The sequence below is a fragment of the Salvelinus namaycush genome, chromosome 10, assembly GCF_016432855.1.
Source record: "Salvelinus namaycush isolate Seneca chromosome 10, SaNama_1.0, whole genome shotgun sequence".
Taxonomy (NCBI): Eukaryota; Metazoa; Chordata; class Actinopteri; order Salmoniformes; family Salmonidae; genus Salvelinus; species Salvelinus namaycush.
In genome coordinates, this window is record NC_052316.1 from 35,208,918 (window position 1) to 35,219,927 (window position 11,010).

The window sequence follows — 11,010 nt, forward strand, 5'->3', positions numbered from 1 at the left end:
TGGCTGACTTAAGATGAAATCGTCAACCCTGTTATAGTCAACACTTACTTCATTTGGCACTCATAGGCACTTACTATAGTATATATTTTTGGGGAACCTTTTGAGGTGGTAAAATATGTTTTTATGGAGTTGAGATCCTTATGACAGAATGTTAAAATTAGATGAAGCCAAAAGTTGGTTTTGACCAAGTTACACTTCTCAAAAGGCGTGGAATTACCAATATGATAATATGTTGATTTGGTCATGTTGCCTCTACTTTTTGGGGGGTTAATCACTTTTTAATAGGCCTTTACACAGAGCCTGTGTGGGTATTTTGAAGGGCAGAGTTGTAGCATATGAAGGGTGATGGTGGAAATGTGGAAATGCCATCGAGCAATCTGTTCAATATTCCCTAAAACATTATGCGTGTGACATCTCAGTGAGTGATTAGTGACCGTCGCTCTGTCCTGCTCATTCTGTCCTAAATGCGTAACCAACTACCGAGCAAACACAATGATGAAGCAACACTTTCTCTCTCGCACGGGCGGTGTGCTCTGATCAAGTACTGAGATGAAATAGCCTCTGGCTAGTAGATAAGGTGAGAGGGGACAGGGTACACACACACATACACACACACACACACACACACACACACACACACACACACACACACACACACACACACTTATTTAGGTTTCTCATTAGAAAAAAACTAAAACGCTGAGATGATTATATGGTTCAGCCCAATATGGATGAGCTCTGAAAACAACTCCTAACCATACATTTCTCTACTATTGATCTTGCCCAACAGATAAAATAAACTAATGATGTTAGGAATATATTTTATTGCGCCTTAGCTCCAGACCAACAGCATATAAAGTATGTTAAGATCAGTGAATAGCCTTGATCGGATGACTGAGAGTGAGAGAACCAAGTTTATTTTATATATTTTTAATAAGTTTAATTACTGATTGAATGACGCACTGTGTTGGAAAACAATGGAGCAAACACATCAGCCTTTGTTCCTCCCTACCAGGGAAGAACAGCAGTTAAATGCCTGTCACAAAATGGAGGCTTGGGCTGAAAATTACCTTTCTACTGTTTATCTCAGCTTCCCTACACACACACATGCACACGCACACACACACACACACACACACACACACACACACACACACACACACACACACACACACACACACAGTGAGAGAAAGAGAGACATGATAGATAGATAGATAGATAGATAGATAGATAGATAGATAGATAGATAGATAGATAGATAGATAGATAGATAGATAGATAGATAGATAGATAGATAGATAGATAGATAGATAGATAGATAGATAGATAGATAGATAATCACGCATGCACACACACACACACACACACACACACACACACACACACACACACACACACACACACACACACACACACACACACACACACACACAGTGAGAGAAAGAGAGACATGATAGATAGATAGATAGATAGATAGATAGATAGATAGATAGATAGATAGATAGATAGATAGATAGATAGATAGATAGATAGATAGATAGATAGATAGATAGATAGATAGATAGATAGATAGATAGATAGATAGATAGATAGATAGATAGATAGATAGATAGATAGATAGATAGATAGATAATCACGCATGCACACACACACACAAACCCTGACCATGTTTATGACCTCAGACGTTGTAGCTCATAGTCCCATCTTTTTAATTTCCTTTTATCCCCACAGGTCATTGAGCCATTGACCATCTCTGGCTTGTCAATTATCTTTGGTGATATTTAGTTTAGGCGTACCTCTGTGACTGGGATGACCCTGGATCCTCTATTCCGCCACACACACACACACACACACATAAGCACACACATGCAAGCACACACACACACACACACACACACACTCACCCCTAGGGAAGATGAACTAGACTCAATTAAGATCACATCAGTGCTTTCAAAGAGTGGCTCCTGTCACTCCAGGAGAACCCATTGGAGTCGCTGATCCCTAAACACATCATGGAACAGAATAGGGCAGATTGAGTCATTCTCTGTGTCATCACATTATTGAATAGAGTTACAGCCAACTGTTCCAAAGAGGTTTGGAGAGAGAGAGAGAGAGAGAGAGAGAGAGAGAGAGAGAGAGAGAGAGAGAGAGAGAGAGAGAGAGAGAGAGAGAGAGAGAGAGAGAGAGAGAGAGAGAGAGAGAGAGAGAGAGAGAGAGAGAGAGAGAGAGAGAGAGAGAGAGAGAGAGAGAGAGAGAGAGAGAGAGAGAGAGAGAGAGAGAGAGAGAGAGAGAGAGAGAGAGAGAGAGAGAGAGAGAGAGAGAGAGAGAGAGAGAGAGAGAGAGAGAGGGGCGTGCACAAGATAGAGAGAAGGAAGGAAGGAGATTCTGGATGACATATGCATATTATACAAACGCAAGCTGCAATATCCTAAATGTGTTTTGGATAGAGTGACATCCTGATCTACTGTATGTTCCAGTTATTCTGCACACTGGAGGACCTCTTTTAGAGGCAAAAATACATATGTTGACCTTAGTGTTACCACAGAGACAGACAAGCACTCCTGTGGTGATCCTCTTCAAATGAAAGATGAATGACTTGTATTTGATGGGTTATCTGTTCTAGAGACTTAAAGAGAAAGGTGGTCTTTGATAGACCCCTTATTCCATTCCTATTTCAGTCTCATTTTGAATTCTGATTTGTTTTGTTTGTTAAGACAGTACTTGGTAAAGCCGAGAAGATACAAAACTTTCACACCGATATTTGACCAAATAAGGCATCCCAGATATGACAGATGGGGCAGAGATATTTACAAAATAAACACGAAACAGGATTATTCCTGTACTGTATATCTCTAGCTATGCGTAAAACCCAAACCCTACCACCAGCATCATCAGTCATACGAACCAAATACTATCTGAACCCAGTCATACAGTTGCTGCAGCCAGCCTAATCATACAGTCATACAGTCACAGTGCTGCAGCTAGCCTAATCATACAGTCATACAGTCACAGTGCTGCAGCTAGCCTAATCATACAGTCATACAGTCACAGTGCTGCAGCTAGCCTAATCATACAGTCATACAGTCACAGTGCTGCAGCTAGCTTAATCATACAGTCATACAGTCACAGTGCTGCAGCTAGCCTAATCATACAGTCATACAGTCACAGTGCTGCAGCTAGCCTAATCATACAGGCATACAGTCACAGTGCTGCAGCTAGCCTAATCATACAGTCATACAGTCACAGTGCTGCAGCTAGCCTAATCATACAGTCATACAGTCACAGTGCTGCAGCTAGCCTAATCATACAGTCATACAGTCACAGTGCTGCAGCTAGCTTAATCATACAGTCATACAGTCACAGTGCTGCAGCCAGCTTAATCATACAGTCATACAGTCACAGTGCTGCAGCCAGCTTAATCATACAGTCATACAGTCACAGTGTATGTGACTATTACAGGGTCAGATTAAAGCTTCTCACTTTCTTATCAAAGCAACAATTACTTAAAAGATATTTCCGCCAAGGGGAGTTATTTTGGGATGCTAATATGCGGGAAATATGCAAGAAAGAGAGATGGGGAGATGGAGAGGGTTTATGCAAAAATTAAATATAAATCCTCTAAAAAGTGTGCAGCTAATTTGTCCCCCAGGCTTTGCTCTCCTCAGAGAGCGCTGTGCTCAGGTGCATGACTGAGATAAGATAACACACCTTGAACTAACACAACAGAGCTACTGGATCAGAGGTACTATGGTTGGATTTGATGGTGAGAGTAAGTGACAAGTGCACCAGTAGAAAACTGATATTCTTGTCATGTTTACAGCAACATGTCATGATGCACTGAGGCACATTTGATCTGATATATTAAAGAATGCCATCCCCATATTTCCCAGGATAGGACTTTTAGATTCAGTGTAAGTGAACTATGCATTTAATCATGGTTTTCAAAAACAACAGTGACAAAGTATGTGAGAAAGAGAGAGAGGAGAGAGAGGGAGAGAAAGAGAAAGAGGGAGAGAAAGAAGGGGGGAGAAAGACAGACAAAGAGGGAGGGAGGGAGGGAGGGAGGGAGGGAGGGAGGGAGGGAGGGAGGGAGGGAGGGAGGGAGAGCACCATCACAGCTATTCAGCTTGGATTCAGAAGGCAGCAGAAAGAGCAGGAGGCTGGTGGCACCTTATTTGGGGAGGACGGGCTCATAGTATTGTCTGGAACGGAATGAATTAAATGGTATCGAATTCATGTGTTTGATACCATTCAATTCACTCCATTCAAGACATTATTATGAGCCGTTTTCCCTCAGCAGCCTCCTGTTCTGTGTTTGTGTTTGTGTGTGGCTTTCCAGATTAAAATAAGCCTTCCATCCTCTATCCTCATGTACTTTAATCAGATATGACCATGCAGCCAGACAAACACTTGATTCCACCTCTCTACTCATCCACTTGTTTCCCTCTGTCCCTCATTCAATTCTCTTCCTTCTCTCCTCTCCTCTCCCCTCCTCTCTGAATTAAGCTCTCCATCGTGTCACCCATCCCTCATTCTCTTGTTTCATACACTAGGCTGAAGGGAGAGAAAGTCATTTTCTGTGGCTATGACCACTGAGGAAGCAGTCTCTCTCTTGTGTCTGATTGTAATCCTCTGTAGTCCTCAGGCCCTGAGAGTGGATTCACTTTCAATAGCAGCCATCGCAGATCTTTATCAAGAAATACCCTCGCTGCCTTGTTCAAGGCTGACCCAGAAAATAGAAAGGATGTTGGAGTCAGGCCTACTGTTTCAGTGCAATTCAGTCTGTTACAATTGTGTATATGTTATCATTTGAAACACAGTAATTTAATGATTTGCGTCTAGACATCCCTGATTTCCATCTAGATGAAACAAACACTCAAAAAGTATTTTCTTCATCTGTCATAAACAGTGCAGATTTAGACTTTCTACAGAATCAGGGAATCATCGCCACCTTTTAATTAAAATCAGTAGCATTGTTAGTCAACTGTCTGCCTTTCTGTCCCCACAGCAAGGCAACACAATCAGGAGGTACAGTATATTCCTACATTCACTGTGGTTCTTGTTTTTGACCAGTTACATTAAGATGAGAGTGAATGAAATCCCAGCTGTCTCCATCCTCTATGTCTAAACCAGGTCAATTAATCCTAAAGCTATCTGAGCCCATGATCACTACAGACCAATTAGAACGCATGACACTAATGATGCTTCCTCCTCTGTTCCAATCAGATCACCCATAGATCACCTGACAGATCACCTGACATACCAGGCTAGGAAAAGGGTTGCATCACAAATAGCACCCTATTCCCTATATAGTGCAATACTTTTGACCAGGGCCCAGTGCACTATGTAGGGAATAGGGTGGCATTTGGGATGCACACCAGACTAACCTGTAAAACCCCAAACTAACTATGGGATGGATTAAAACCCAAATGAAAAGTGCCTGGTAATCTGGCTGAATCATAATGCAGCTCCAGCCCACCTGATAACAAGCTGCCGTCTGCTGTTTTTGTTCAGTCATGTGCTTTTATCACACATATTTCACACACCCGCGAGCACGCTCGCCTTTTGCAAGCACACACACACTATCTATGAAGACCATTATCATAAATTATCATCCCCTCTGGTTCTCTATGTGGATTTATGGACACTGTGTTGTGTGGCTCTGACACATTTCATTGGCTGTTCATCCTCACCAAGGTTATGTGACAGGTAAATTCCTGACCAGTCAGAAAGGAGCGCAGGGAATCTCCTCATTTTTTAAATTTTATTTATTTAACCCTTATTTTACCAGGTAAGTTGACTAAGAACACATTCTCATTTTCAGCAACAACCTGGGGAATAGCTACAGGGGAGAGGAAGGGGGATGAATTAGCCAATTGGAAGCTCCTATAGACATTCATCACAGAACTTTGTGAGGAAGTGATGATAAATACTTTTCTTTGAACAACAGCAAAGTATGAGAAATACTGTATCAGTTTTTAAACAGCAAGTACGGTATGTCAAAACAACACTAATACTAGTGTTGCTAGTTATCCTGTTGAGTAGGTGTGTGGCACAACCACTAGTATGGTGCTGGATGAAGGTCAGGTCAGGACTTCAGACACCTTCATAGCTAAATAATTAAAAACAAAAAACGAAGTTTTAAGTGAGAATAGGCATTGGTCTGTAGCTGAAAAGAAAGGAAAGTCACATGAGCACCACAAGGCCTTTTCCACCCATGCTCTATAAAGGTTTTCCCATATCCACAAACGGTCTCAGAGCAGACAATTGGTCTTTAGTGCTGAGCACAGAGCCATTTTACTCCTGGGTAAAAATAAAATCTATGCGTGAAGCCTCTTTAGTCATCAGAGTCACACCTAGTGGACAGATATTTAGGACACCTCAGAAGCTGTCCTAACCAGTTAAGAGTTACCAGCAGGTGTCTTGATAATAGAACAAGGCAGTGAGTCAGTGGTTCCTGCACCACAGAAAGGCAATTGCTTTGGAGTTGAAAGAATATTTCTATATAATCAACCATAAATAATCTAGACCTACATGCAACAGTATCTGTTGCACTTTTGACAATGATTTCACGAGGCCTAATTCACATGATACACTGTATGCCTAAATACTTATAACCACTAGCCTAATTTTTTTTTTTTTTTAAATCAATTATTTCATGTTATTTCAAGCAGAATATCACATTGTTAAAAAATATGTCTAAATTGGTCATGCCTATAAGTGAGTAATTGAAAGTATTTAATTGTCTTCGGTATTATAGGCCTTTCAAATGTTTTATACAACATTATCGCTGTTTGATGCCATTCCATTTTTTATCCATTCTAATCATTATTATGAGCCGTCCTCCCCTCAGCAGCCTCCTGTGAGCTGGATGTACAAAACCAATGGCATGGGACATGGTGTCATGACTTCCGCCGAAGTCGGCTCCTCTCCTTGTTCGGGCGGTGTTCGGCGATCGACGTCACCAGCTTTCTAGTCATTGCCCCTCCATTTTTCATATGTCCATTTGTTTTGTCTTGTCCCATACACACCTGATTTTCATTCCCCAATCAATCTACATGTATTTAGCCCTCTGTTTCCCATCATGTCTTTGTCTGTAATTGTTTATTGTTATGTTGTTTGTCAGGCGCATTACTTTTGTTATTTCCGTGGTTTTGGCACTTGTATGTTTTATTGTGCTGTCAATTTGGAACGGAATTAAGGTGCACCTGTTTGCTACACTCTGCTCTCCTGCACCTGACTTCGCCTCCGCTACACATGCTTAACACATGGACATCTCGAAAGAGGATTTTTTAACAGTTTGAAAACATCTGAGAAATGTTACTTTGGAGTATGTTAAGTTAAAAGTATTTTTCTAAGCTGTGAAATGTGAATCACATTACACTGCTATCTCTATCTCTAGACAGTTTACCCTCTAGACACCTTGGCCACTCTAGACAATGTTTAGACTAGAGCACCAAGACAGGAGATATCTGTCTGTGGCCGAAATGGCAACCTACTCCCTGTATAGTGCACTATTTTTGACCAGAGCCCTACGGGACAATGAAGAGTATCTGCTGCTCCAACAATAGCTAAAGGGGATCTGAATAAAATAAACACAAATAAATAGGGTGCCATTTGGGAAATACAGTACCCCAGGTATTTTGGAGGAAGTAAATAAGACGCTTCAGCCGTATTGATTTTTTTCTCCAATTAAATGGAATTGGTCTGATACACTTCTCTATTCTCCATGAGGCCCTCCATCAAACTGATCACTTCACTATCCTCCATGAGGCACTCGATCAAACTGATCACCACTATTCTCCATGAGGCCCTCCATCATACTCCATCATTCTCCCTTCTATCTGTCCATGCTCTGTCCCTGGACACACACATTGAGTTGGTCTCAGCTAATAGTGATGTCACAGTCACACTGATCAATACCACATTAATGCCTTCCCCTTGCACACACACTTGCACATGCACACGCACTCGCACACACACACCCACGCACAATACCCCACCTACAATTGTGTGTGTATGTGGTGTATACCCCAATCAGATTACCTCTGACTTGATGCAAACACAGGGAGTAGAGAAGGTTAAACAGGAAATATTGAATAAGAACTAATCTGGGGAAATGATTGTACCTGTGGTGGGCCCGCCACCTCATTTAGTATGGAAATTGAAAGTCATAAATCCAGACTCAGGCTTGGTAGGGTCCTCCTAAGTTTGGGATAATTGAGTGCCCTGTCCTGTCCTGTCTTGACTCCGAGTGTACTGCTCAAAGTGCCAAGGGGTGTGTGTGTGCGTGCGGTGGGTGGGTGGTGAGTGGTAGAGGTGTGTACAGTATTTTCTTTACATACTCATAAATAACCCAGGAGATATGCCCCTTATCCTCCTTTCACCCAGCAATTCATTTTTCTTTTCTCCAGTGGACATCAGTTCTTGGTCCGTATCTCTGAGGCCATACAAGCCACCATATTAAGTCATGTTGTTCCTTTGAGAGTACATTCTGGGCTTTCGATTTTGTCACATACGGTCGTGAAAAAGTAAGTACACGCCCCTGGAAAGTTAACATTTTTGTAAATATTTGGACAGATGGATATGTAATCCTCACTTCAACACTGACAAATAAAGGTAACCTAATTTAACAAATGAATCTGGAAGATTATACTTTGCAATCATTTATTCATCAAAAATCTACAGAAATGCAATTCCATAGTGGTGAAAAAATAAGTACACCCCGAACTTCAATAGCTGATATTGCCCCCTTTGTCTGAAATAACTTCATGCCGCCGTTTCTTGTAACTGTCTATCAGTCTCTTATATCGACTGGGAAGATTTCTTCTTTACAGTACTTCTTCAACTGTGTCATGTTCGAGGGATTTCTTGCATGTACGGCCCGCTTCAAGTCCCCTCACAGCATTTCGACAGGATTGAGATTTTGGCTTTGACTCGGCCATTCCATAACCCTCAATTTCTTATTTTTGAGCCATTCTGTTGTAGCTTCGCTTGTGTGTTTTGGATCATTGTCCTGTTGCAAGATCCATGTTTGGTTCAGCTTCAGCTTTTTGACAGATGGCCTCACATTCTCCTCAAGAATTCTCTGGTACGATATGGAATTCATGGTTGACTAAATGATGGTAAGTTGGCCAACCCCAAACCATAACGCCATCGCCTCCATGCTTTACGGTTGGTATGAGGTTCTTCTGTTCAAAGGCAGTGTTTTGTTTTCTTTGGCGCCTGGCATTGTGGCCAAACAACTCCACCTTTGACTCATCGGTCCAGAGCACATTGTTCCAGTAGTTTTAGTCTTTACCTAGGTGTTATCTGGCAAACGTCAGCCTTGTCTTGATATAATTTCTTAAGAGCAGAGGCTTCTTCCTTCCTGACCTCCCATGTACGCCAAATTTGTGCAGTCTCTTTCTGACAGTTTACTCATGCACTTCAATATTGATTGTGGCAAGAGAGGCCTGTAGATCCCTTGATGTTACCCTGGGGATCTTAGAGACTTCTATGAAGGTCTTGAGCTGAATTTGGGCTAAATTTGGTGGGACGACATGTCCGATGTAGATTGCCAGTGGTCTGGAATTTTCTCCATTTGTAGATGATCCGTCGGACAGTGGAACGATGTACTTCTAATTTCTTGGAAATGGATTTGTAACCCCTCCCAGACTCACAGGCATCAATAATCTTTCTCGGATAGGTCTTTTGATCTTGGCATGATGTGTTACCACACACCCATATGGTTAGGACCAAACCAGACCAAGTTTCTAATCTTTATGGAAGGCTGGACCCTTCCAAGGTACTCTCTAATGATTTCCTAATCATTTGTACCTGTTTTAGTGAACCAGATCCTAATTTTAGCCTGCTTAGGTGATGGTAAAGGTAGAGGTTTTAAAAAAAATTCTGCATAAGGAAATTGCATGGTTTTTTTGTTGTTGTTTGTTTGTTTTTTAAGGGGTGGATCAGCTTAATATTGCGGAAAGAATGTTGCTTCCATCAATGTAATTGTCTGCATCATTTCCAATCCCCCATATATTTTTTTTGTAAATATATATATCCATACACGCATGCATACATATACACATATATACATACACATACCTATATAGACCTACATACTTTTTTAAAGAATATACCTTTATTACTATTCCCCACAAACCCTACCACCGATCCCCCAATTGGAGTAAACTAATAAACACTTCGGCTTTTACCTTCAAATTATACAGTGGGGCAAAAAAGTATTTAGTCAGCCACCAATTGTGCAAGTTCTCCCACTTAAAAAGATGAGAGAGGCCTGTAATTTTCATCATAGGTACACTTCAACTATGACAGATAAAATGAGGAAAAAAATCCAGAAAATCACATTGTAGGATTTTTAATGAATTTATTTGCAAATTATGGTGGAAAATAAGTATTTGGTCAATAACAAAAGTTTATCTCAATACTTTGTTATATACCCTTTGTTGGCAATGACAGAGGTCAAACGTTTTCTGTAAGTCTTCACAAGGTTTTCACACACTGTTGCTGGTATTTTGGCCCATTCCTCCATGCAGATCTCCTCTAGAGCAGTGATGTTTTGGGGCTGTTGCTGGGCAACACGGACTTTCAACTCCCTCCAAAGATTTTCTATGGGGTTGAGATCTGGAGACTGGCTAGGCCACTCCAGGACCTTGAAATGCTTCTTACGAAGCCACTCCTTCGTTGCCCGGGCGGTGTGTTTGGGATCATTGTCATGCTGAAAGACCCAGCCACGTTTCATCTTCAATGCCCTTGCTGATGGAAGGAGGTTTTCACTCAAAATCTCACGATACATGGCCCCATTCATTCTTTCCTGGTCCCTCTGCAGAAAAACCGCCCCAAAGCATGATGTTTCCACCCCAATGCTTCACAGTAGGTATGGTGTTCTTTGGATGCAACTCAGCATTCTTTGTCCTCCAAACACGACGAGTTGAGTTTTTACCAAAAAGTTCTATTTTGGTTTCATCTGACCATATGACATTCTCCCAATCTTCTTCTGGATCA